The sequence below is a fragment of the Erithacus rubecula genome (genome assembly GCF_903797595.1).
Source record: "Erithacus rubecula genome assembly, chromosome: 4".
Taxonomy (NCBI): domain Eukaryota; kingdom Metazoa; phylum Chordata; class Aves; order Passeriformes; family Muscicapidae; genus Erithacus; species Erithacus rubecula.
The window spans coordinates 1074793-1101391 of NC_136686.1; the positions used below are offsets into that span (position 1 = coordinate 1074793).

At 38.9% G+C, this 26599-nt stretch overlaps 1 protein-coding gene across 4 annotated transcripts in view; it reads left to right on the top strand.

Moving 5' to 3' along the window:
- The window catches only part of EPS8 (EGFR pathway substrate 8, signaling adaptor), a 112308-nt gene that overhangs the window by 14748 nt on the left and 70961 nt on the right, over positions 1-26599 (top strand). For all 4 annotated transcript variants that reach the window (XM_079304053.1, XM_079304057.1, XM_079304054.1 and 1 more), the window contains exon 2: positions 15628-15767. The gene's annotated coding sequence lies outside the window, so the exon portion shown is untranslated. The remainder of the gene's footprint in view (positions 1-15627; positions 15768-26599) is intronic.

The window sequence follows — 26599 nt, forward strand, 5'->3', positions numbered from 1 at the left end:
GTGCTTTAAGGTCAAAGTTTAATGGGAGTATACAGTGCTTTAGCTGAAGATTATGCTGTGGAAGACACTTTAAGAGGAACCAAGTTGGAAATCCTTTTGGGGAGGGGGAACACTTGAAAAATTAGACTTTTAAGAGGTCAGGTGTGAAGTTTGACTCCAAGCCAAGCTTCTGTGATGGCTCTTGAGAGTCCATAGGAACACCAGAGATATGCAAAATAAATCTTAAAAATACAGACCTGGGAATGAAGGCCATGATCTTCCATGTATCTTTAAAGGACCTGAAGCCTTGAGGATACCTGAGCACTGCTGACACCTTGTCACTTTTCTCATCTGCAAGGGCTGTGAGCCAAAAGAGCAGAAAGACAATGATGTGTGGCCCCCAACTCATCACTGATGCTGCTTGTTTTACAAGGCTGTAGAGGGTGATCCTGTATTGAGAGTGCTTAAGTTTTGTTTGTTGTTTTTTTTTTTTTTTTTTTTAATCTTTACTAGAGGCAGGATTGAATACTCAAGGGATGGATTTCTTGTTTGGATTTGGTTGTTTATTAAATTTAAAGTGCAGAGAGTTTTTCAGTACTTGTAGCTCTTGAGCCAAAAGTGAGAAGATGGAGGTGAATTTAGTCAGAAGATCTTATAAAGCTTAACTATTTAATTAAGATCTAAGATTTATGTTGATGATACTTTTGAGCTAATGACTAAACACTTGTGACCCACACTGTGGTACTATTTAATCTAAAAACTACTACTTGAAGTTATGAAAAAGGAACAAGAAGGAAGAAAGAGACAATGCCTAAGAACTTTCATTTTATCCCATACTTATTAATATTCTAAAACTTCAGATTCAAAACCCTTTACTAAGTGCAATTACACTTTTATTCTAACTACACACCAGTGATTCTAACTCTTAAATAAATTAAATTTGGAAGCTTTCTTCAAGGCCTCAAGTCAAAAGCAGTGCTCTTTTGAGGTCAGAGTCAGAAAGCAGAGCAAGTTTAAAACTTCTAGGCTTCAGGGTTCCAACACTGAATACTGTAATTTCTTCATTGTTTTTTCACTTCATTATATCTAAGTATTCCCAGTACAGAGATTATTTTTCCCTACCTCTTCTCCCCCTCCCATGCCCAAAGACAAGCCCAGAGCTTGCTTATGATAGGAGTGTTTGACTGACAGTGCCTTCACCATTTGAGACTAGTGGTGTTCTAAAATGTACAACTGCCATCTCAGAAACTGTAAAACTGACCTGACAACGTGTGATTCTCAATTTTTTTCTCCTTTTTTTTCAACTTTCTCTTTCTCTCAGGAAATTGTAGATGTGCCTTCGTTCTGATCTGTCACATGTCACTGGTTAAGATTTCTGCAACCTGTAGAGAACTGTAGAACACTGAAATTGTTACACTCTGAAATTCGTAAATATAAGTGAAACAGCATGATTACAAATTAATCTTGATTAAGCTTTTTTCTTTTTACTTAGAGTTCAGTCTGCAGCAGAAATTCAGCTGTCTGAAGCTGACAGAGTGCAGAGATGGGAATGGTTAGGACATGGACTAATCCATTGACTAATGGATTTGTGACTTCCATACTGCCTCTCAATAACTCATTTTTTTTTTGAAGCAAACTAAGGGTTGTTGCTCTTTGCCTAAAGGCAAGCATTTTTAAAGCAAACTTACAGTTCTCTCAACCTCCCATGCAGCAGCTTGGAGCCTTTTCCTTGACAGATAATAATATTGTGAGGAAAAGGAAGTTTTGCAACCCTTTAACTTCCTGAAGAAAAAAGTGCTGCTAAGATTTCTTGAAAAAAAAAATTAAAAGCACAACGAAATATTCAATGAGTCATAATTTACAGGAACATCAGTTTTCTGTGAGGATAACAAGATACAATTTTTTCCATTTATCCCAAAGGAAGGCAAATTTTGCCAGCTTTTTTGTTGGTCTTACATTTCAGTATAGCAATCATTTTTAAAGTAGCATCCAATTTCATGCAGCAGCAAAATGAGGATGCTTCTGAATTATTAATAGAAACTTCACATCAGGTTTGAACATTGAATAAAAGGAAATGAGGAATCAGTTGAATAAAAGAATGCGAAATTTCTAAAAGACATGGCCTAAACAATGAAATTGGACATTTGCAGAAATGCTTGTAAGGGAAAGCCATTCCCATTGTAACAATTAGTCTGCAGTTTGTGTTGGTGCAAGAGAATGCTGCTTCAATTAACAGAACTGATTTCACAGCACAGTGGTGAGGCTGGCTCAGGCTGAAACTGAAACATTCTCTTATTAAAGTACTAAAGCTAGTTAGTGAATGACAGATCTCTTCCAAGTTTCCTGTATGAACTAATGACCCAATTTCAAAGAAGGTTCTTACCCAATCAACCTTTGAGGTGTTGCACTAGGTATTACAGTTTTACAACCCTTATGTTAAATAGGATGTGCTTTGATATAATGAAGCTGTGCTAAATGTCCAGTTTTAAGCTCATGGGGACTTTTTCTCCTTGATGACTTTTTTCCCCCTCGCATCTCATTGTGTTCTTGCTTCTGAATGTCTGTTGTGCACAAGGTTTTCTTCTTGACCTTCTAGAGAAAAATATTGGGTTTATGATCCCAAGTGAAATATTTATGCTTATTTTTTGGGGGTATTTAAAATAGCAATGTATCAATAGTGGTCTTTGTCCATGTTGTTCTCTTTTCTAAAAGCACCAAGCATCTCTTTTCATTGCCCCCTTCCTAAGATTATAGCAGGAGTTTCATATGGACTTAAAGGAAAGAAGGAAGTCTTCATGGGGATGAAATGTAAGGAACCACTGTGTAATTTTTTTTTTTACATTTCATAGTGAGAATTTATACCCTCCTCTTTGATTTTTAGGTGGGTTTTTTTGGGGTTTTTTGGGTTTTTTTTGGTTTTTTTGGTTTTTTAAATTTTTTTTTCCAAACTCTAATCTAAAGACATTTTTTAGGAAGCCAGCATCTCTCACATGCAAGAATGTGATGCCTCCTCTTTTTCTGCTTCTGTGTAAGACATTCTCTCTTATTTTGGGTGATATTTTACCACTCATTCTGTGGTAGGAGCCTGAGCCCACCCTGCTGGTGCCCCCACACATTCAGTGGAGCAGAGCACAGGCAGAGTGCAGCTGGATTGGATTATGTTTGGGTTTCTTTTCAATCTTTGGCAGCATCTGGGAGCTGTTTGTAGAGCAGCAGGCCTCATGTACATTTGGGTGGGAGAGAAGAGGGGCAGGGAGGGGTGGCACCCCTGGTTTTGGTGTACTTTGTGTGCATGTGTGGTTGAGAGGTGCCTGCACTGACTGCCAAAAAAATCTTCAAAGGATTTTTCTCACCATGGTCAAATCCTGCTAGCTTGCTGCACTCAACTTGTGTAGGCTTTTTGGTACTTTTGGCACCTGTATTTTTAATTTTTTATTTGCTGCTTTTGCAGTTCCAGCCATTGGCTTCCTGTTCCTTCTCATCATCAGCTGGTTTGTGGCATTGAGTGATGGCTCTGCTGCCTTTGGGGTACAAAAGAGAGACCTGATGGTTCTTTCTTTGTTCTCTGATCATGATGGTGTTTCCTGGACTAAGTAGAAATCCATTTTTCTGATTCAGGAGGTAGAAAATTCCATTATCTTCCATTTGCCAGGGTATTGTCAGGTGGGGATTCTCCCTCCCTCCCAGAGAATCTAGTTCTCAAAAAATCCTGCCAATTCTTTTTTGCCCTCAGAGAAAAACCTATAGATTTTGTGTTTTGTGGGTTATTTTTGGTTTGTTTTGTTGTGGATTTGGTGGGGGTTTTTTGAGCCAGTTTTGATAAACAAGTTGAACTTGCTCAAGGCAAGAGATACAAAGAAATTTCGGGTGGTGACCTGAACCCTTGTGCTGAGACATTTTTGCAGATGAGCTCTGTTATCAGCCTGCAAGTTGTAGGTAATTTGTTTCCTCTGTAAATCTCCCTGAAGAGGAGGCAAATGTGAAATATCTAAAAAAACCCCAAAGGTTGTAGTCAACTTTCTGCCTTTGCTGAAGGTGGAGGAAAGAGCTATTATGCATGACAACAGTTTGTTTTTTTTTTTCTTTCATGATGTTTGATACTTGGGAGTGGGGTGATATTTTGCATAGTTATAATTAGAAAACTGTTGTTGATGCTTTGCATCCCAGTCCTGGCTGGAATGCAAATACCCATCCAGTTTGGTAGAACAGGTATATTTTATACCCCCAGGACACTGGCTGAGGATAACTCTGCAAAGTCACAGATATTTGCCTTCCCTCCTGCAAATATAGAGGGAAAACATTTGCCCAAACTCCTTCCTTGTCCTGCTCTTTTGATTAAGCTGGAACATACTGCAGTGAAACTCGTGGAAAAATAAGTGCAGAAACTTTAATATCTTTTCTTTGTTTTTGGGCACAAGTTAAACAGAGAGCTCCTGCATCTGCTGCTGTGTCCCAGTGCTCAGCTGGAGCAAAAAGTTCTCCCTTAGGTTGTGATACAGGAATATAATTTTCAGCACTGGTTTTTCCTAGGAAATTCAGTGTGAAAATAGTACTGGAAGTTGTCAAAATGCAAAGGATTTGCAGATATCTGAAAAAAACCCCAGAAAACAGAAACAATATGCCAAGCTGAAGTTAGGGTTTTAGGACCTGTCTAAGCATTGGTATATGTGGAAATAATTATTTCCTTGGCTGGCTAGAGGACTGCCAGCTTTCATGCTGTCAAGAAGAATGCACATGAAACCTGAATAAGACATAATCATGTCTCACTGGAACCTAAAGATATGATTTACAGGACTGACAGGCTCTTTGTTGGATCAGCTTTGAGTGGTTGCAGTGCAAAGAAAAATGCACTTCAGGTACCTAGAAAGTATTGAGACTGAAAAATACATCATGTTTTTAGTTCTGTGAATTGTTATGTCTCTGAGTAAGCCTTGTATGCAAAACATTTTTACTTCTCTCAGGACCATTAAACATAATATTCTCATTTTCCTGTTACTGCAGCATTTTTGCTGTTTAGTATTAGTTTTTTTTTTTTTTTTCTAATCCATCTGTGCCCACTGTGTTTGGTTTTGCCCACTGCATGCAGCCTTCATTTCTGGCAGTTTCATGAAAATCTGCAGCATTCTGGGGATAAAGCTTTGCCCCTGTATTGCAGCTCACTGCAGGAGGAGGTATTTAAATTCCAGTTTCATGTTGACAGCCCTGTGGTGACAACTTTCTTTCTTGGTCCCTTCTGCAGCCATCCCATGATTACCAGTATCAGTGTAAATAATGAGTGGCTAAAAAAAACCCCAAAAAAACAAACCAAAAAACTTTAACTCCCCTTTCTATAAATACAGCATCTTCCTGCCTAATTTTCCCAGGGGAATTTGTTCCTATGTTGTTTGTTCTACAGTCTGGGGAGTCTCATCTCCTGCTTTCACAAGGGTGTTTCAGGGGGCTCTTGTGAAGTCACTGGCCCAGCATCACTAATAAGCAAATATTAACGAGTTAATTTATAGATGCTATAGGTGATAAAAGTTAGAGCTGCTGCAGACAAGTTTTTCCATTGTAAGTGGGATTTTTCCTCTCTCAGGGGAGGGCTCAGCCTCCAGCAGAAGGTGACAGGGACAAACTGAATTCTTTACCTTCGTTCAGCAGCTGTACTCAAAGTCATCCTGCATCTACATTAATTTCCTACAAGGAAAGGTTCAGAACTCTGAGATCCTGTGTCAATTCAATAAACTGGCACAGAGCCCTTGCCATGTCACGGTTCATTGAGGTCCTGGGGCAATATTTAGTGTCACAGAATAAGCAGTGCTCCAGTTAACACAGCCATCTCTTATGCAGGGAGATGCATTTATGCCTCTCAAGACAAAGAACCTTTTCACTATATGTCCAACTATTATTCTGTTGGTTCTTTGTGGGGAATTACCACATCTTTGTTTTCCTTTGTGCAGGGAAAGAATTTTGCATGTTCTCATTGAAAAGCCCAGTGTTTGAAGACACAACACTTACATGAGGATTAACTTTTTAAAAGACTTGAGAGTCCCCGTGGAGTTGGCTGAGTCCATGAATAAAAGTTTGAATTTTCAGCCTAATGTATTAATTATGTTTGTCCAATTCCTAGAGGACCAGTAGATCAAATTAATCTTAATTAAATTTAAGCCTATGATAGGAGGGAAAAATAAGAAAAGGTAATATTGTAGAGTTTAAAGCTTAAAGGAGTCATTAGACAAGCAGACTGTTACTTTTTCTGGTTAAAATGTAAATAAATTTTAAATTTAGGTTCCTGTTAATACATTTTAACTTACTCATTTTTAGCCTGGAGTCAGACATCCAATAATATGGTGACTACTGTGCTTTTGTTTACATGGAGACTTTTTTTTTTCAGACCAATACATTGAAAGCTCTTTTGATAAAGCCCATCTTGTCATGCTAAGCCTGTAAATTATTTTGATGAAATTTGCAACTCTAATAGGAATATTAAAACTAGAAACAATTTTTTTTATGGTGGATGTTTCCATATACTTGAAAGAGAAAAAGCTTAAAGTGAAAAAGATGGAAGCCACTTATATTTATGTTCTCAAGTTGATTTAAATCTTCCATTCAAATCCTGTTTAGGAGTCCTTAGATGTGTGATACCATGCAGAATTACTTAGTCTCCCAGGGATCTCTGCATTTTAATACAACAGATGTCAGTTTTGCATCTTGAGGTCTATTTCTTATTTCTGAGGAAATTTTTTTTTTTATTTTATCTAAATCTAACAGAAAGGTTTTTTTTTTTTAAATACTTGTCTTTATCAGGCTAATATCACCTTCTTGTAAGCAACAAAACACCTCTCCATTTCTTATTCTCAGGAGTGTATTTAGTGCTCTTTCTCATCTCTTCTCTCATAACAGAATTTGTGCACAAATGCCATCAGGAGGATTTTTTTTTTCCCCATTATATTTGTTTTAGGGCTGTGAAAGAATGGAAACATTCTTGTTAAGAGGCCTGGTTTTACATCCACCTTGTTTTACAGCAATTCCTAGAAGCTTGCAGGAAGTTTAGCACAGGATGTTCTTGGTGTAATCCACTTACATAATTGGTATATTTTATATGTTTATGTCCTAGGTGAGCAACATGAAGTGTCTGGTTTATGTTTGGGGGTGTTATTAGCAAGGCAAGACACTCACAGCAGTGTTTGGAGCCTCCTGGGAAGTGAAAATATTTCAATATTTCCTCTGGAGTATGATTTTGATGCATCAAAATTTTTCTCTCCTCTTTTTCCTATGTGTCTGTCATGTGTGTCCTTCCTTTATTTTAGCAGCCTTTATCTCACCCTAGCAAGCAGAGGGGAAACTGTAGATTTATTATTAAACTCTAATGAGGGTGCACAAATTGTTCTGAAGTTCAGGACAAATGACACTGCTTGGGCAATGTAAATAATGCAGGGAGTGACCTGGCAGACTGGAGGCACTTCTAGAGTTTCTCACCTCATCACATCTCCTGCAAACAATTGGAAAAAGTCAGCTTCCAGTTAGGCTGGGAACTGTTGCTTTCTTCATTAGTCTTGAAAATATTGTCCCCAGTTTCTTCTTTCTCCTTTTTCTCCTAAGCATCACAATACACACGCATAAGATGTATTTTGCTTTTCCATTATAATTTTGTATTTTATGTTTTGTGATTTGACCCCATTTTATTCCTCCATAGCCTCTTTCAGCTTGCAAGGAACAGTGTTTTATTCACATTTTTCTTGAATTTGTTTACCAATTTGAGGTTTTTATCTTTTCATTCATCACGATGAATGGATATTTTATGGCCAGAATTGCAAGTCTGAAAGTAGCTTTGAGTGCATAAAATAACAATGTAATTAATGTTGTTTTAAATGGTTAGAGCAGATTTCTGATTTTATTTACTTTCCCCAGAAAAATTCTGGTGGCATGATTAAAATGATGAAACATTGGATTAGGAATTGTTTGCTCAGCAGGGTTTTATGTTTGAGTGTGTTCAGTATTGGTAATGACTCTGTGCAGTGAACAAAATCAAACACAATTTAAATACTTTGTTGACAGTAGCAAGGCATAATTATAGACATTCTTGGGAAACTTCAAGGCTTTTGCTTTTTTTTTTTCCTTCTGGATGGGATACACAAAAGTCCCTTTTTGTCACAAAGATTTTGAATGTCCTCACTTTGTTGTCCAGCAATTCTCATTTAGAGTTACTCTGTTTTGATCATAATTGCCAGGCAAAAATAGTCTGGAAATATGAGAGAGATGCAGAGCCAAGAAAAATTTTCTGTACAACTATGGTGGGGTTTTTGTTTTGATTTTTTTTTTTTTTTTTTTCTAGTTTGCAGGGAGGTTGAGCATTTTGTGTTTGTTTTTTTGTATGATCTGTTAGCTCAGGATTAGGCTCTTTTGTTTGTGATATAAATCCTGTTTTGGCCTACAAAAAATATTAATTAACTTCTGTACTCCTGTGTGCCATGTTGTAGAATCAACTCGTTATTATTAAGGCAAATAAAAGCATAAATGAGATGATACAAGGAAGTCCAAGAGAATCTGGGTTCAGATCAAGGGCAAACACCCTTGTTCCAAAATTATAAAACAAAGGAAAAGAGATAATTAGAGAAGTTGGAAGGTATTTAAGCATGAGGATTTCCTTTTAATACACCCTTAACCTTTAGAAGGGCATTACTGTGAGACATTATTGAAATCATTACTTTTTAATAGGCTTCAATAAAAGAAACATTAGCAAGTCAACTTTTATAGAGGTAAGTGGTGGTTTTTGTCATTCTGGGGTTTTTAAAGAAGTGGAACCTTTTTAGAAAGCTGATTCCTAGCTCAGGTTGATGAAATTATTATTATTTGGTAGTTGACCTTTGCAGGGCTCCTGGTGAGTGCTTGGCCATCACTGGAACCTTTCACCACTTAGAGGAAACTGAGGGAGGGACCTTGTCCTTCAGCAGAGGAGCTGTCATGTTTGATATGTTTGTTATCTTCATGCAGGATCTGAGGAGAATATCTAGAAATCATTGCCTTTCACTGTCCTGAGCTCTGTCCTGGCCCACTTTTTAAAGCCCAATCAACCAAAGGGAAAAAACAACCAAAAAAGCCCAAGCCTCCCTGCTAAAACCCCACATTTAAACAATAAACCCCATTTTTATAGTTCTTATCACTGCCACTTTTAATATGATTTATTCCCATTGCAATAGGAATTAGAGGTTGTGCTTTGTTTGGGAGAATTGAAGATTTTTTAGAAGGAACAAAGCAGCTCTATGGAAACTGACACCTTGTCCTTGCTGTAAACTATTAGATTCTTGGTTCATCTTTTGAAAATAATGTTCCATTTTTTTTTTGTTAGACCTTCTAGTTGGCCTGAAAACAGGTTTGTTCTTTTTCTTCTTTTTTTCCCCACATGCATTACTAGACCATTTAAGGCTATTACAAACATTGCTTCTCATAGCTGCATTGATTTTTTTTCTTTTTTAGGTAGATTTAACTTGGCATGTGATTTAATGTGCCTCATTGTCTTGTAATAAACCATTAATTTGTGCAGTAGATGTCAACAATGAGGGGTTCAAGGGCTGTGCTCAGTACCAGTGATGGAGGAGAAGAAAAAAGGTCAGAGTGGCTGAATTGTGAGAGGTTGAGTCAGAGTTTCTGATTTTGGTGGGCAATATCAGAAGATAAAACATCACCAGGAGTGCAGTGCTTTGATCCCAGTGGATTAGATCAGCTAGTCAGTGATTCTAACTGGGGATGGGTGTAAAGGTAAAGGTAAGAAATGACATTTGGGAAAATCAGGAGATGGACTGAAAATTCTGGCATCCAGATATCCCCACATTGTGATTCCTTTGTGATTCCCAGGTAAAAGATAGCATGAACTGCTGAAAACTATCTGGTTTTATAATTATAAACAATGGGATTTGATGTGCATGAGTATAGGAAAGCTTTATATAGAAGCTTTAGGTGTTTCTGAGGCCATGTCCATGGTGTGCTCTGTCTTGGGATAAAAATTGAATTAATTCAAATTTTGATACAGCTTCAAAGTAACTTCTAGTTGCACCATGATGGGGAAACTTGCCCCTCCTCCTCAGCTACAAAGAGAAAATTATTGGCACAAAAACTAATTTATGACTACAGATAGTGCTTAAAATAACTTTTATGAGCACATGGTAATGTGGTGGATGTCTGTAGGTGTATTGATGTGAAAACCCCTCTGCTGTCCTTTGAGGAAGTGATTTCAAAGGGCTGCCTGAATTTGTGCTTTCCTTAATAAACAGAAAATATTCAAGCTCTTCCTGATGATACAGTTCTCAGTGCTAGGAAGGGCCAGGTTCCTAAGCTGTGCACTAATAAGTGCACAATATTAAATTTATACCAGTCTGAACCAAATGTTCTGTCATTCACCTCTTGGCCCTGAATTTTTCTTAACTATGGAGTTACTGATTGTTCCTTTGTGCTGCCTCCTCATCCTTCTTCTCAAGGGATTTCTGTTTTCTGGCTTCTTTCTTCCAAAACTTGAGAAGTCATGTACAATGAATGAACTATAATAAATTTACATAAGGCAATATTAACATATTTTTTTTTAAACAAGCTTCTTGATTTGTTAAATTTTTACATTAATGCTGGGAACTTTTTTTATGGTGTGCTTTGCCCTCTTGAAAAAGTAAGAGAGCCTGACTTTTCAGGCTGCAGCAGGACAGTTGCCTGGATTATTTCAGCTCTCATTTTACAACAGGGCCAGCAAAGGAAGCACTTGATAGCAGGCAGCTGGGAAATGAAGTTACTTTGCTACTGAGCACAGTGGACATTTTGGTAATCTCTAGTGCTGAGATATGCCAAGAATGGATGTTTTACTCTGTCCATGTTCTCTGTTCTGCTGTTTCTGTGGAATATCACATGTTTTTTGTTGATTTTTTTCCCCCCCTCCTTTGCTGAACAGGAAAATTAAACCAAAAAGAACAACTAACATGGTTACTTTTCACAGCTTAGTTTGTACTGCTCTGAGCACCTGTGGCCAAAAAACCTCCCCTTCCAAGCCAGTGGTAGGATGGAAAAAAACCCTTTGAAATAAATGCAGTGTCTTTGGGTGGTGCAGAGGGAGTGCAAAGGGTGAACAGGGATATGATGGGTGTTTTTGCCATAAGAAAATTGGTATTTAGAATGTTCCTCAAGTCCCACCAAATGTGCCAAGCCTGAGAATCAAGGGCTGAGCATTTCTGCTCACATTTCAGAGTGACTAGTAAGAAACCAACCCCTTCTTGCACTTCGTGCTCCTTTCCAAAACCCAAATTATTTTTTTTTGCTGCTTTTTCTGAAACCACACGTGATGCTTCCCACACATCTCTTGAGCTACACCAGTCCCTGTCAAAGCCATGGGAATGATGTGGTTTTCAAGAGCATTCCCAATCTGATGATGTCCCTGTGTGGGAGAGGGTGGTGAATTTAATCACACCCTGTCTGTTTCCCATTGCAATGCTCTCCATGCTCATCCTTTCAATCTGTAGAGCTGTTTGAATGCAATAATCTAATCTTCCTAAATAATAATCCTGTTCTCAGTTTTGTCTGCTTTATCCCATGTGAGTATCTAAAGAGACAGGTTTGTGTTTTGCAGTGCTAGCAGGAAATCCCAGGTCTGTGAAATGCAAGGCCAACTGTGTATTGACTTCAGGAAAGCAGAAACTTAGCCTCTGGAGGATTTTTTTATTATTAATCTCTCTTTTCTTCAATTGGAAAAATAATAATTGTGGAGTTTCTTCCAAGATGTGCCTCTAGCAGGTAGAATAAGGGTTTACATATTAATATATTTGACTGTGTAAATTTAATGAGTTTCAGAAGTGGATCCAAGCTGAATATATGAAAGGAATTTTTATACTGCCTGAAACTAATATAATTTGTCTCCTATTTCAAGATGAAAATAGTCCTGATTGACTTATTAAACCTGATCCTTGCAGAGTTTGAAAACCAAACATTATGGCAGAAGGAATCTAAAAGTAAGAACAGGTTTCACTGTCTACCCTGTAAGAAGCTGAAAAAAAAAGATAAGTAAACAAGGAAACAGCTTGTGACAATAGCCACTGAAATCTAATATCTGGCTGTGAATAAACCAAGTCTGACATTGATGTACAGAACCCAGGAAAGTATAAACACTCAAAAGGTTGCAATAATAATAAATATCTATAATAATTTGCAACTCCTGTGGCAATGGAGGTGGACAACTTTTAGACATCAGAGTGGATTTACAAAGCTTTGCATCAGCATAAATAACATGAAATACATTTTGCAGTTCTATTGTCTTCCCCTCAGATTTCTGTCTCTCTTGATATCCATCCCACTCTTGGGAGGTATTCTATTAATCATTTCAGGATAACTATTCTATAGTGGAATTATAGGGCAGCATTTTGAAGTTATGTTGTAGAATATAATCTTTTAAGTGTCTGGCTTATACAAGAGTGGTGTGGAGGATTCCTTTTCTTTTGGCATCTGACAAAATGATGCAGCATCTTTGCCCATCAGAGAGAAGAGATGGGAATTTGTGTGGCAAATGTGACAAATGTGTGGTACATTGGGAAAAACTACTTGTAGAGAGGTTGGAAGTAGTCTTGCATTGTGTATCTGGTGAAATAAGCATTTTTGTTAGTCAAGAAACTTTCCCAAATGTAGATGTGAACAGACCTGCTGCACAGCTAGACATTGATATGGTTTTTGGGGTTCTCAGTATCTCCCTGTAGGGTAGAGGGTGTGTACTATGTCTTTTAAATTCATTAATACTTCTAAAACAGGGATTAAAAATGCATCACACTAAAGTTGTGTTGTCTCTTTTGACCTTGCCAGTAATGCTTTTATCTTTGCCTTGCAAAGAGGCTTTTCCCTGTGCACTTACCTGTCAGCTCCTGAAAGGCCAAAAGATGTAAAAGCTGAACTTGGAGGAGGTTTTTTGTTGGCTCTTTAATTTTGAGGTTTTTGGGTTTTTTTTTTTTTTTTAGATTACATATATGACTGATTTAGGAGCAAGATATTATGTTAAATAAACTGGTGTGTGATAATTTCAAGTGCTTTTTCCTGTGTGCTGCATTGCTATCTCAACACACTGCCTCTCTATTTTCCACACCCTCAAACTCTGCTGGTGTGCATCAAGAGACTGTCATTAAAAACAAAACAGAAGAGAGTTAATTACAGCTGCTTATAATGCTGTGGAAGAAATGTTTTTTAAAATAGTCCAAAATTCCCTTCCCCACCACTATTACTAATTTCAGAGAAGCAGTGGTTCTAGATCTGTTCAGGTGACCACTTCCACTCACTTGTACTTTTTCAAGACAAGGTTATTCCAAGCTAATTAATTTTTTTCCCCCCCTTCTTATTAAATAAGTTTGGCTGGGCCACATTTACTTGGATTAAATACAAGTGAAAAGAAAACTCACTTTGGTTCAGGAAGTTTGTTTTGTGGCTTTTTGGAAAAGAACATTCTGTCCACTCTCTGCAAAACCAACACAAACTGTCTCTTGGCACAGACTCTATTCTTTGTAGATACCTCACTTTAGTTTATCTCTGTTATTTTGCAGGATTAGGTATCACAGTCCATGTTTCCTGGATAAATCCTGCCTTGTGTAATTGTGCTTTTGCTTTGTAAGTCACATCTGCAGTGGTAGTGATGATTAAATCTTCTAAACTCTATTTGAGATCTGCTGATGAAAGATAGTGAATGATGGAAATAGTGATTATTCATTTTAGGATAGTAAATGTGGTTTATGTAATATGCTTTTTTAGAAGTGGTTATATTTCATTGTAGAAATGATGGTGTCAATATGATGTTAAGGAAAAAGAGCTGTAGAGGCACAGAGTGAAACTGCAACAGTTTTTATGTATTTTGTAATTGAGGAATTGTGTGTGAGTTTCGTGGTGAAATCATTTCTCTTTTAGCTTTTTAAAGGGTATAATTAAGCTACTCTGTGCTACTAAATGGGATAATGCATTTCATGTGCTTGTGGCAGGCATTTCTCACATGTGAGGATCTGGCAGGAGCTGCTGGAATTGGGAATAACAGCAGAGAAGGAAATGTACACTGGCAACCATCAAACAGGGAGCAATCTCTGGTGCCCTCTTTTGATAATATATTCAGTGGAGCAAGTTAGGGGAGGATCTTAAGGGATATTAATGAGTTATTGGACTGATTCTTTAAGTCTATAACTTACATTGGCTTGGGCTCTTACTAGAAAAGAAAACAAAAATATCTTGCACCTTGTAGGAGGCAGTCCTATATGCAGTCAGCAATAATCCCATGGAGTAATAAAAGCAAATCAGATCTGTCCTGTAACAGCTTTGAATTGAGCTGAAGGTTTGCACACACATTTGGGATGTAAATTTTGAGGGCTTTGTTTTTTAGCATAAAAGGAAAACACAATGAAGAGCCCCAACCTTCTGAACTTTCTATTTCCATACATTTAAATCCAAAGACTAAAGCATTTTGAATGTCATGCCCACCTTATCTTTCCAGCAAAGCCTTTTCCTATAATTAAAAGGGCACCAATTTTTCTAATTGTTGCCAAATCCAATCCAAGCCTCCCACACAATCATTTCACCCTTCCCTCCCCCTCCCATCATTGTCTGATATTTTGTTTGCACAGTCACTATTCATTAACTGTGTTCAGGTCCAGGGCAGCAAACAGAGGAATCACATTAGCAAGGAGGAGCTCAGAAACTCACCAGTGAAATCTGGTTTCTTTCCTTTTCTGTTTTACATTTGCTTTCAGATGAGAATCCCAAAACCTGTAACAAATTTCAGAGATAAGGAGCCTGGAAACAAGGAGTGTGTTACTGTTTGCTACTTCCTTTTCTTAGCAGAATTCTTTAATCTTCCATTCTACTGAGAAGAACTAATTCTGTTTTCAACAGAAATAGGTGATTGACAGATAAACCACCAGTAGAATCTGGTCATATTAGTAAGCAGATTGATAAGGTTTGATACAAAAATTAGCTCACTGTATTGCTTTTTACATTATTGTACAACCATTGGATCAATTCAGTTTGACTGAATTGACCTATTGCCACTTGCCCTATCAATGTGTTCACTTGCTTCTTCCTAGTTCTGTTGTTCTATCAAATTGATCTGTATGTTTTAATTAATTTTAATTGGATTTATTGTAAATGGCCCTGTGAGGGACAGGAAATGGAACCTCTCATAGGAGTCTCAGATCGGAATAATGCCAAAATCAAAGCCTAAAGAGAGTAAATCATAAGAAAAATTCTGCTATAAATTGGTCAGATTTGATAAAATTTGAAGAACTGTTCAGTGCCTGGAACAGGGCAGCTGTGAAGCTGGAAGTGGCTTGTATTAAAAGTTTCAATCAAGTGCTGGATATGAATAAATAAATGAAATAGAAAAGGATTAAATCTTGAATGTCAGATTCAAAATTTGAAGGGTTTTAGGGTGGAGGCTGTTCAGTTGTCTGGACCATGAGGTTCCTGTTAGCTGTAGAGAGGAGTTGTTCTTGGTATTACTGCTATTTAGGAAATCCACTCTGACAGTAGTGGATGAACTCTAACCAGAACTGTGTTTCTGCCTGTCATGCACTGAGGGAAATCACATTTTAAGAAGTCAGGGATTAGCAAGTTGAACCCATTGTATAATGTGCAGTGGAATTGCAAAGCTGAACTTGTTTTTTTTTTTCTGTTTTTCAGTGATTTGTCCTGTTGGGCAGCTGCCTTCTGAGTGCCTCTGGAGAGATGCCAGCCAGCTGAACTAAGCAGGAGCAGGGACAGCATCTACCAGGGCTGAAGTTTTAATCCCAGGCACGTGACATTTGCACAAGTGATCTCTGGTGAGTTGGACATAAGCACAGCTTCTCTCTTTTCTCTCTAACAATTGGCAAATGTTGCAAACTCTGAGTTTCTGGAGGCACAGATTGGCCTGCCTTGCTTGTTTTTCCCAGAGTGTGACTGATGGGTTTAGAGAAAATGAAAGTGATCCAGGTTACCAGCCCATCTTAGGAAATCCTTACTATTTGTGTATATGTTTATGGATTATTTTCCCCTCTCCCTCCACTGAATGAGTAATGTCCTGGTGAGGCCAAACTCCAGTTCTGTAGCATTGGTGTGTTATGCTAGATGATATCACTGTGTTTTTTTGTAACCAGAGGAGATTTTATACCCTCTTCCTTAGTGCTTCATAGCCTGGAAATCCAAGCTGTGGGATTCTGATAACAGGAGTGACTGGCTGCTGTCAGCACAGGGGTGATTAAAAATGTGTGTGTGCATGCTGCTTCACTCCCTTTCCAGCTGAATAGAAAATGAAACTACCCAAAGCCTTTTATGTAAGTGCATGGATTTGGGTTTTTTTCCTCTTTCAATCTCTATGTGGCTGTGTGCAGGCAAACTTCATCCCCTGCTTCCTCTTGAAGATGCTGTGTAAAGAAAAGAGTGAGCTTGTTTTGACCTCTGAGGTGTGATCCTCTTTCCAGTTCAATACCAGACATAACCTCTCTACAAAAGGCAATATCTAACAATGTTTTTAGGGGAAGGTGGTTTCTAGTCAGTTTTTCCAATCTGTGGTTTTCCTTGATAAAACAATGGCAATCTGCTTCTTCCAGAAGCTGAAATGCTGTGATTGTTTGACAGCAAATGTGTGGAGAGCTGCCTTACACCTTGTAACACCCTGCTTCATTTGAGACTCTGTCATGCTGGGCTGACTGCTGTTTTCCTGGGAAGTGTGGCACCAAAGAATTATTGATGACATGGAGCCTGGTCTGCAAAACACACATTTGCTATCAAAAACAGCATATGTGTCCCTAGCTATGGCTAACCATCTAAAAATCTCTGGAATTTGGGGGAGGTAACCCCTCAATACATGGAAAGGATCCCATTAAAGCATGAGCATGACTCAGCTCAACATCAGGTGCTGAATTATCCTATGAATTCCTGTTGATAGGAATGTTGATATCAATCCTATTGATATTGAGCAGGGGCTTTGTGCTTTAGGCAGAACTGCCTGGAGGTCTCTTCTGGAGCAGGTAGGAGGAGAGCCCTGTCAGGGTGGGTGCAGGAAGGGCAAAAGGCACCCAGGGCACTTGTCTGGCTCTTTCAGGCTCTTGCCATATTGTTAAAAAGGCTGGTTGGAACACACTGAAGGTCAGTGCTGTCCTGAGCTACACCTTGTTAGCAACAGAGTTGGAAGATTATCCTGGGCTGAAAAATTATGAGGGTAATTCTGGTGGAAGCAAAGGCAGAGCAAGGAATGCAAGTACATTATTTCAAAGTCCTGTAGCCTTTTAAGCCAGACTAAAGTAAGTAGGCTTTAATTAATGGAAAGTTTAGGAAAACAAACTTGGTGCTATTGTCACATAACCAATGCAAGTTGGAGCACACCTGTCCTTAAGTTCCTTTCCTTTTTATTGCTGCTGCTCTTCCTGCTTCAGTTCAAGCATAACAGCTGCTGTCTGGGGAGCCACTGAAGGTAGATGCAATTCCTTTCTGCTTCTGGAGAACTCTGAACCCCAGCACTTAAATAATACAGCAACTTTAGTGCTAACAGCAGCAGCTTTGGAGGAAAAAGGCTTTCAGATGTTGCAATTGATTTTCAGGATGTGTAGAAATAGAGAAAGCAAGGTAGTTATTGAAGCAGTGGTTTTTTATTTAAAATCACTGTCACTTGGGTAGATGCACTTTTTTTCACCTGGAAATCCTTTCAATCATTAAAATTTGGAGACCACAGATTTTTTCTAGAAGTCAGATAATTACAGTGGAAGCACATCTGTGCCTTGATCAGGGAGGACACCAGTTTAGGACAAATGTCTGTGGTGTCTGAATCCTGAATGCCATCAAGAAGGAAGAAACCTTTGCTCCCTTGTAACTTGAGTGGGAAACCAGCTCCTTGAGAAGATCATCAGGAAGGGACATTGAAAATCCAGTGCACAAATAAAGAGTGAGTCAAGGCAGTGCCTCCCTGGCAGGTCAGGAGCTGATTGTGCTGTGACATAAATCACTGTGTGCTCTGGGTACATCCAGTCTCAAGGGTTTGCCTATGGCTGCACTTAAGAAATGCGTGTGAACTCACAGGCAGGTTTTTAGTTTGCTGGTTTTTTGTTTTTTGTTGTACTCCCCCTTATTTCTGAGAGCACTATAGAGCACAGAACTTCAAGTGCAGGGTATCTGGGGAGTGTCCTGCCCTTGGGCTTGAGTGGTGTTTTGCACTTTGCTTACAATTCCACTCAGTTGCTCTTGTCTACACTGAACTTGCAGGTAGCATTTTGAAACTACAGTTTAACCCTTCATTTGGAAGCTGGATTTTCTTACACTTTTAAAAAAATGTTTTAAAATTTTCTAGTTGTTCTTAATTATAGCATCAGAACAATATTATCACAGAATCATAAAGTATTTGACATTGGGGGGGATCTTTAAGGACCATCTAGTAGAACTCCCCTGCAATGGGAAGGGACATGTTCAATTAGAGCAGATTTCTCAGAGCCCCATCCAAACTGACCATCAATGTTTCCTGGGATGGTGCACCCACCACCCCTCTGGGAAACCTCTTTTACCACCTTCATCGTAAAACAATCTTTATATCCATTCTAATTCAACCTCCTTTAACTATAAAATCATAATCTCTTGTCCTATTGCTGTGGGCCCTGATAAAAAGTCTGTCCTCATCTTTCCTTGAAGTACCAAATCACTGAAGTGATTGGCTAATAGAAATATTGCAGAATCAGGTAAAGGAACCTCCTGCCTCAGGTGGAAATTTACATTGACAGACATTGTAAGCCATCATAAGCCTGCAAAAGATTATTGGTTAGCTACCAATGACTCTTTTGAAAATCAAGAAAAATGATGGCTTAAGCCATTGGTATAAAACAAACCACCCTCTTCTTGACATAAATTTTGCTAAGATGCAAAACCACTGAAGCTGGATGGGTATTTCTGATGATTTTACTACAGCAAAATTTAACTTATTTATTGACAGGAGTAAAAATTTCTAGGAACCATTTTTGTTGTTTTAAAAATCCTGTAATTCAAAACAAATGTATCTTTTAAATCCTGAGACCTGGCTGCTCAGGTGGGGGATGTGCTTTAGGCCAGCTAGGGAAGTCTGGCCATTTCCAGGGTTGTCATTGCATGTGGTGCTGGCTGCTGGTGCCCACGTGCCCTGCTCTGCAGGGGAAAGCTCAGTGTCACAAATGCTGCTCACCAAGTGTTGACAGCTTGTCATGACAGACAGTGTCCTGGCTGGTACTTGAAAAGGTTTGGAAATGATCATAATCTCTTTCCTGAGGGACTCTGGAAGCACTGGGGTTTGTTCTTTCCAGGTTTAGGTAATAAAAAGACGTTCTGCCTTTCATTTGTGCTGAGTTCACAATTATTTTATTGTCTCGGTTGGGTTTTCACAGCAAATCCAAAATCATTAATCTCCCGTGGAGTGAGAGGATGTGAAGAAAAGTGTTGAAGGGAGAGGAGGGACAGAATGGCAGCTGAACAGACTGGGGTTTTCTGTGGTGTTTGGTTTACAGCAGCTATTCCTGTACCTAGGGGAGCCCGTGGGGTGACAGTGGTGTGTCCTGGAACATGGCACTCACCCACCATGTGGCAAGAAGGAATTGTGTATCTTCTCTCTCCTTTTACCTGGGGCTGTAGAATAATTTTATTGTTTATTGCATCCATGTGTCCATTCTCTGCTGAGGTGCTAAAGTGGAATTGTGAGATCCAATGACATAAACACAAACTCAGGTAATTAAGTCCCTGTAGGGTGCAAGCAGAGAGCACCTTTGCTCTGTCATCAGAGGCACAGGGCTGGGTGAAGCCAGCTGCTTTGACTTGGCTCCCACCTTTGTTTGGGGGTTGCTGTGGTGATGAATAACCTTTGCAGAGGGTGTGTGAGCCCATAGGTGAGGGCAGGTAGAGCAAGAGACTGGCAAAGGAACTTTGTAGGAAAGAGGGAAATATTATTATCCAGAAGGGCTGTCTTTTTTCTTTTTTTCTTTCTTTCCCCATCATTGCAAAGATTACATCTTCTATAATGAGGAAGCTTTTGTTTCTTTTTGCTCCCCCTTTATCCATAAGTGTTACAACAAATTATTGTTAAATTATCTGCAGATCAAAATAGAAGCGTGTTTTTCATAGTGAGATGCAAAAAAACTGATTTAACAACTGCATGGTGATACAAAAGTGTGTGAAATTTGGAATTATACACAAGCATTGCATGCTTTCCTCATAAATTCATACAAGTACAAGGATACAGGTCTGAAGATGATATAAATATAACTTCTCGATAAGAATTGCCCTCAAAAAGGTCATGGAAACTTGTTTTCCCCCCTCCTAGAAAACCTTAGCAGGAATTGGCAAGAATGAAGGAGAATTCTCATGGAGAATTTTCCTGCCTGCATGCCACCCTTCTTCTCAACATCTGTGAAGCTGCCCTGTGCACAACTCACAGGAAGAGCTGTGTGAAAAATTGAGTCACTCAGAGATGATCCAGTTGGCCATGACAAGCACTGATGCTTAGAATGTCTATTTTGGCTGCATAATTCCCGACACTTAGGAAAAAATTTCAAAAATAATGTGAATTACTCAGCTGTGTGTCAGCTCTCCATCTCTTTTTCACAGCTTCAGAATGGGTGTTTCCATGTGTCAGGCTGTGCCTTGTTCTTGGCTGCAGCCACCCTGAAGGAGCAAAGAGGAAGATGAAAGCTTTGTGAAAGCAGTGGGGCCTCTCACAGTATTTAATGTGAAGGTAGCAAAGGCAGGTCCATGGCCCTGCACTGCATGACTGATGGATCTTCTTTCTGAGTTAGAGCACTTGGGGGAAAAAAAACCTCCTCTGCTTTCAGCAGTTGTTCCAGGCTTGTCACCTTGAAGTTTTCCCCAGCACCATTTAAAAATCTGTCAGCTCCTTTTAGTGACTTACTAAGTTAAAATCACCTTCAGTAAGGAGTATTTAATTACAACTAATAATTCCTTATTCAAGCTGCCCTCCTGGACTTTTGAGAATCTGGAGAATGCTGCTAATACATCAGAGCCAGCATTTACAAGAATAAATTAATGTCAGTCCCATAACTGTGCTTTTTACATCTGACACATTCTCCAAGGCTAGCACAGTACCTCCCATACTCCTTCAGACTCATTTGTTCCATTTCAGCTCAGCCTTTTGAGATGTTTTGTGATGAATGAGTGTGCTGTACAAGCTGGTGATCAGTAACAGCTGTTCACAGTCCTGCCTTAAATTGAATCCATCTGTCAGTGGGCTCTTCAAAGTGTGAGCTTCACATTGTCAGGAGACCCGATGGCACCAGAGCAGTTATCTGGGTGCTGTTTGCCAAAAAGGAAAGGATAAATCTGAGTGAAGAGTGCTTGGCAGGGCTCTGGGATAGCCCTGTGTCCTCACCTGCAGAGCTGTGATTTGGCCTGCTGAGATGAGAGCCAAGTGGTTGCAAGCAGCACTTGTGCACTGGCATGCAGAGAGCTGCTCAGATCTGCACTGAAATTAGGAGCTGACTTGCACTGAGCTTTGTACAACTCATGTGTGGTTGTTGCTGCTTGGTTTTAATCCTGATCCTTTGACCTCATCACCAGTTCTATAGATTTTTTGACTGTAGAGTTTTTCTCCAGAGGATGAGCTGAAGAGGTGAAGAAGTGTTTTATTCCAATCAGGAAAAGGAGACATCACTGCTTTTTTGTTTGTTTCCTCCCCCAGTATGCATGCATCATTTCTTATATTCATTTACAAGTACAGATGAGCAAAATGCATCTCCTGAAGCTCTTTTGCAAACTCCATTTAAGGCAGCATTTCTGCCCAACAAGTGGTTGTTTCCTGACTGCAATAATTGTTCTCATAATTTTAAGTGAAAGCTTCAGTCTGTAATATTCTCTGTAAATGACACACTGGATATGGAAGGCAGCTGAATCATGGCCTGAAATATGTTGATCTCATCCAGGGGCAACTTCTTTTGGTTTCCTTCTCTCCAAGACTTTTGTGGTGAGGACTGTGTTCATGCAGGGCTCTGTGTACAGCTCTAGGGAAAAGATTCCTTGTTGCCAGAAGCTTATTTAACCCAATCTTCATTAAATCATTTCACTGTAAGACAGGCAGCTTTTCTTGGAGGAGCAGAGCTTCCTTTGCCACTGTAAAACTTTTATTTAAGTTGTTGCATGGCCATATTTTTTTGCTGGTGCTCAGATCTGTCACCTGCAGCAGGGTTCCTGGTGCAGTGGGGGATGCCCACCTGTGTTTTCTTGTAATAAGTTTCTCCATCTCAGTTTTGCTGTGGCAGCCTGCAAGCACTGCAGCTCAACAGTGCAGCTGCACTGCTGCATTCCTGGTGCAGGCTGAGCCAGCTCTTTTTAATTAACACTAAATTCAGGGCTGGCAGAAGCACAGAGAGGGTAAAAAACAAAAGGTAACACACCAAAACAGAACACCCACACTGTCTTTGTGGGCCTGTATTTTGTCTGGTATCCTATGGCAAGGGAAGAACTCTCAGCTTTTCCTTAACACAGATAAAGCAGCACTGAAGCCTGTTATTTCTGTGTACCTGGTAAATAGAGATGATTTTTTTTTTTTTAGTGGAAACTCATTAATGTGTTCCACATGGAGAGGTGAGATTAGTGCTTTGAGTGAAGAGATTGATTGATTGATGTTGGCTTGTATTAAGAAAATATGGCTAACAGAAGGAGTCAATACATGCTCTTTTAAATTTTTTTTCCTGACTACATTGTTTTTCCTGTATGTATTTAATGAGGGAACTTAGTGGGGGAATGCTATTGCTTAATTGATGACAGTACCTTGTTATCTTCCTTTAAAATACTTGAGAGTGTTAAAATACAGTTATTAACATCTGACACTCATTTGAGCACCCACTTGTGACTTTTTGAATTATAACCATGCATCATGTGTAGATGAGCTGCAGATGCAGAGTGAGCATTCAGCCATCCACCATGTAACCTTACCAGCAGAAAAAGCTGAGCACTAGTGCAGTGTGTGCAAACCTGGGAATGCTCACACCTCTGAAAACTGCTTGGTTCTCATCCCTCACAAGCCAAAAATTCAAGTGGAATGTCCCATGTTCCAGCTCAGTATGGACAGACAGGGCATGCCAAACCCACTACTGCAACACTGATATGTCAGAGAATTCTGAATTAAATTCTTGATACCTTCCCTAGGCTGTGCTGATCATTAAGGATGAAATTATGTGGTTTTAAGTCCAAGTTCTTTCCCTTTGGCTTTTTCTACCTGTTTTGAAAAATGAGGAGTTTTGGCACCATTATGTGCTGTAAGCAGAAAAGCTGATGATTTTGGGCAAAGAGGAGGCTGCTGTGCTGATTTCTTGGTAGACTTAATTGCTGATAAACAGGGATGTGATTCAGCCTAGACTGTTCTGATGTGAATTTGTGTTGGGTGGGGTGGTGTGCTCCCTAAGGAGTTTCAGGAAACCAGGAGCCTTAGCATCTGCCTGTTTGGAGGAAGGTTGCAGCTAATAATTTCTATAATAAAGGTGAAATGCAGGAAAATGCACTGCATAGCAAAGAAGGAAGTGCACATTCCTTCTGTGAAAAGGGAGAGTAAATTTCAGGACACTGGCAAGGCATTCATACACCTCTCCAGTTTTATAACATTGAAATGCAAGCACCAGTTCAAGGTTTCAAAGAGGAATGGTATTTTAACCCTATGGTTATGATTATTATTATTAATTTATTATTATTATTATTATTCCCTATTTGGAAAAGCAAGTTATTTTAAAAAGGGAGGTATTACTTTGGTTTTCATGCTGATCCCCCTTCAGCACAAGGAACAGACTTTATCTGTGTAAAATTCTAAGCAAAGATCACAAAGATCATCTGCTTTATGTTGTGGTTGACCATGGAGCATTGGCTGTTAGCAAATGCAAAATAATAAAGCAAAAGGATCAAACATGAGTCATTATGGTTATGTATTGCAAAGATGGACTTATTTTTCCTTGTTTCCCATACTTATTCTCATTCAAATTAAACTGGCTTCTTCTTCTTGCATAAGTGATTTATTCTTATAGGTCTTGCAAATCTTTTCTGGATACTTAAGAAAAATAAAGTAGAATAGTACTTCTACAGGCTCATGTTTCTCATGCTTCTTGCTCTTGGAGGAGTGAATTCAGGCCAGAACTCTTTCTATATCTTTATTATTACATCTCTTAAAAAAACCTAAAACAAAGCAAACACAAAAAACCACAAAGCAAACAAAAAAAACCCCAAACTCCCCTCAAAATCTTTCTACCATGTGACCATTTAGCAAAGCAGTGTCTCACCTCAATATTTAGAGTTAGGCATGCTTATAAAATTCGTTAACAATATGCAAAATACAATTAGTCATGCAGCTGTAAGCCACAGCCCTCTGTCCCCAATCATTTCCTACTTTCTGTACTTCCTGGTGTTTCTTGTGCCCATGTGAGTGGGAATTGCTTTCTCTGCTCTCTTTTTACTGGATTTATGTCCATTCCTTACTATTAAACAAATCCTTGCTATTCAAACAGCAATTTCAGGTGCTGTTTATAATTTACTTTAGTGATGAGGTGATTAAGTGGGGGCAATTCCTGAGACCTATTGCAATTCTAAGATTCCAGCTTTGGTTTGAGCACTTGTGGTCTGTTCTGGGCTTTTCCTCAAAACTACTCAGGTAAGCTCAATTCCTATTTTTAACCTTTGGTCTCATGCCTTGGTAGCTCAGACTGGGGTGAGCTGGCAAAGCAAAGCTTTGGGAAGGTTGTGTCCTGTCTGTAATTGTGCTACACCCAGAATACACCCAACTTGTCACCTGGGGTTCTAAATTGCTCCATGCTCAGGTGTCAGGTGCTGCATTTGCTGTTGAAATAACAGAGAGTGAATTATATGTCCTGCAAATTATATCTCCTGTATTTTTTTTTATTTTTTATATGACATTATTATGTGATAATAGATTTATTTATGACATTATATCTACTGTAGATCTCCATGCCTTTTGATAAGTTTGGTGGGGATTGTACAGGTGCAATTGAAATGTTAGGAGGTTCCTGCCAATGGATGTGATAGTGATTTTGTAAAGTGTTTCAAAATATATTCAGGGAGTTTTGAATTGGAAAGTGTAACACTTCAAGTAGGATTTTTGTTGCTGAAGATTTTCACTGTTTCTGTCCTGCCTTGTCAATTTAGAATTTTTTTTTTTCAAGTTAACATGCTTTAAAAAAGACCATAACCAGACAATTATTCCGTTGAAAAGTCCTTATCTCCTGTGCTATCACAGCACAATAAAATTGACCTTGGTCCTGGGGGCTTTGAAAAGAGTGCAGTAAAAGTGTAGATGTTTACCTTGCAAAACTGCCTTCTCTGCTTTGAAATATGCAGTGATTTAGTGCTTTGGTGATAGTGAACTCATGATGCCTTCAGTTAAACCACTCTGGCAAATCAATCTGCTTTAATTATCTGTTCTCTTTTACAATGGTACCCACCCCTGTAAAATGCTAACGAAACAGATAGGTGTTCTACAGAAACAAAGCCACCATTGACTTTATAAAGGAAAGAAATCTTGTTTAACACCCTTGGAAAACTCAACAAGGAATGTCTGACAATACTTTACTCCCAAAGATGGCATCTCTTGGCTGATATGCAAAGTTATTTGTCCTTTAGGGAGAAGGTAAAGCAGCATCTCCAGTAATGCCTGGCTGTGTCTTAGAGCTTTTTTTGGTTTTTTTTTTTTTTTTTAGGTGGAGGTTTGAAAGAATGTATTATTAACTATGAGAGAATGTATTCTTTGCTGTTTGATGATTTTAATTATTTTAATTGTCATTTGTCAAAGTATGCACTGAAGTTAGTGCAGGATAAACTTTCTGAATCTGCTAGTTCTGGGATGATAAAAGTCTGATTATCACAACAGCCCTGGGCCTCACTTGAAGTTATTTTACTGATACTGAGCCACAAATTTTACACACTTGTGTTGTAATTTGTTAATTGTCACTGCCAGTGAGGAAGCAAAATCAAGACCAGTCCAGCAGGAGAGATGCATGGCAAAAATAGAAGGATGAGAACTATGCAAGAAAACAAAGGAATTGAATAATGGTTAAAATTAAAACAAAAGAGCTGTGTGCAGTACAGGGGATTGCTTCTGGAGGACTCCAGAACCAGGAAATCACAACAATCTGTGGGGTGGGGGGGAAGCAGAGCTGTCTATGAAAAGGGCAGTCAGGCAACCATGTATCAAACTAAGAACATCACCTTATTGTAACAGACTGATTAACATATCAGCTCCCATGAGGCAACTCTTCTTTCTCTTCTCACCCTAACATCAGAGATGTTCTCTCTCCTAGCAAGGTGCTTCCAGGGCCACAGGTGCTCTCTGCATCTGCAGGTGAAACCATTCCCCTGTCCATCCCAACCAGACCACTGCTACATTAATATACTGGAGTCCAGGTTGATTTTACATGTGAGAACACAATCCCAAGGATTACCTTCCTAAATGTTAGGATTTTGTGGCAGAAGTTATAAGAGGTGTTGGTTCTAACTACCTTTAGCATTTGGTTAAGGCTTGGGGTAGTGTAAACTTGTAAGCAGATGCTGTAGTAGAACAACTAAATTTTGTATTGAAGTAAAAATTACTTGGCTTAAATATGACCCAGTTTTATTAGTCATTGTTTTTTGTTTTTGTTTTTTTGTTTTGTTTTGATTT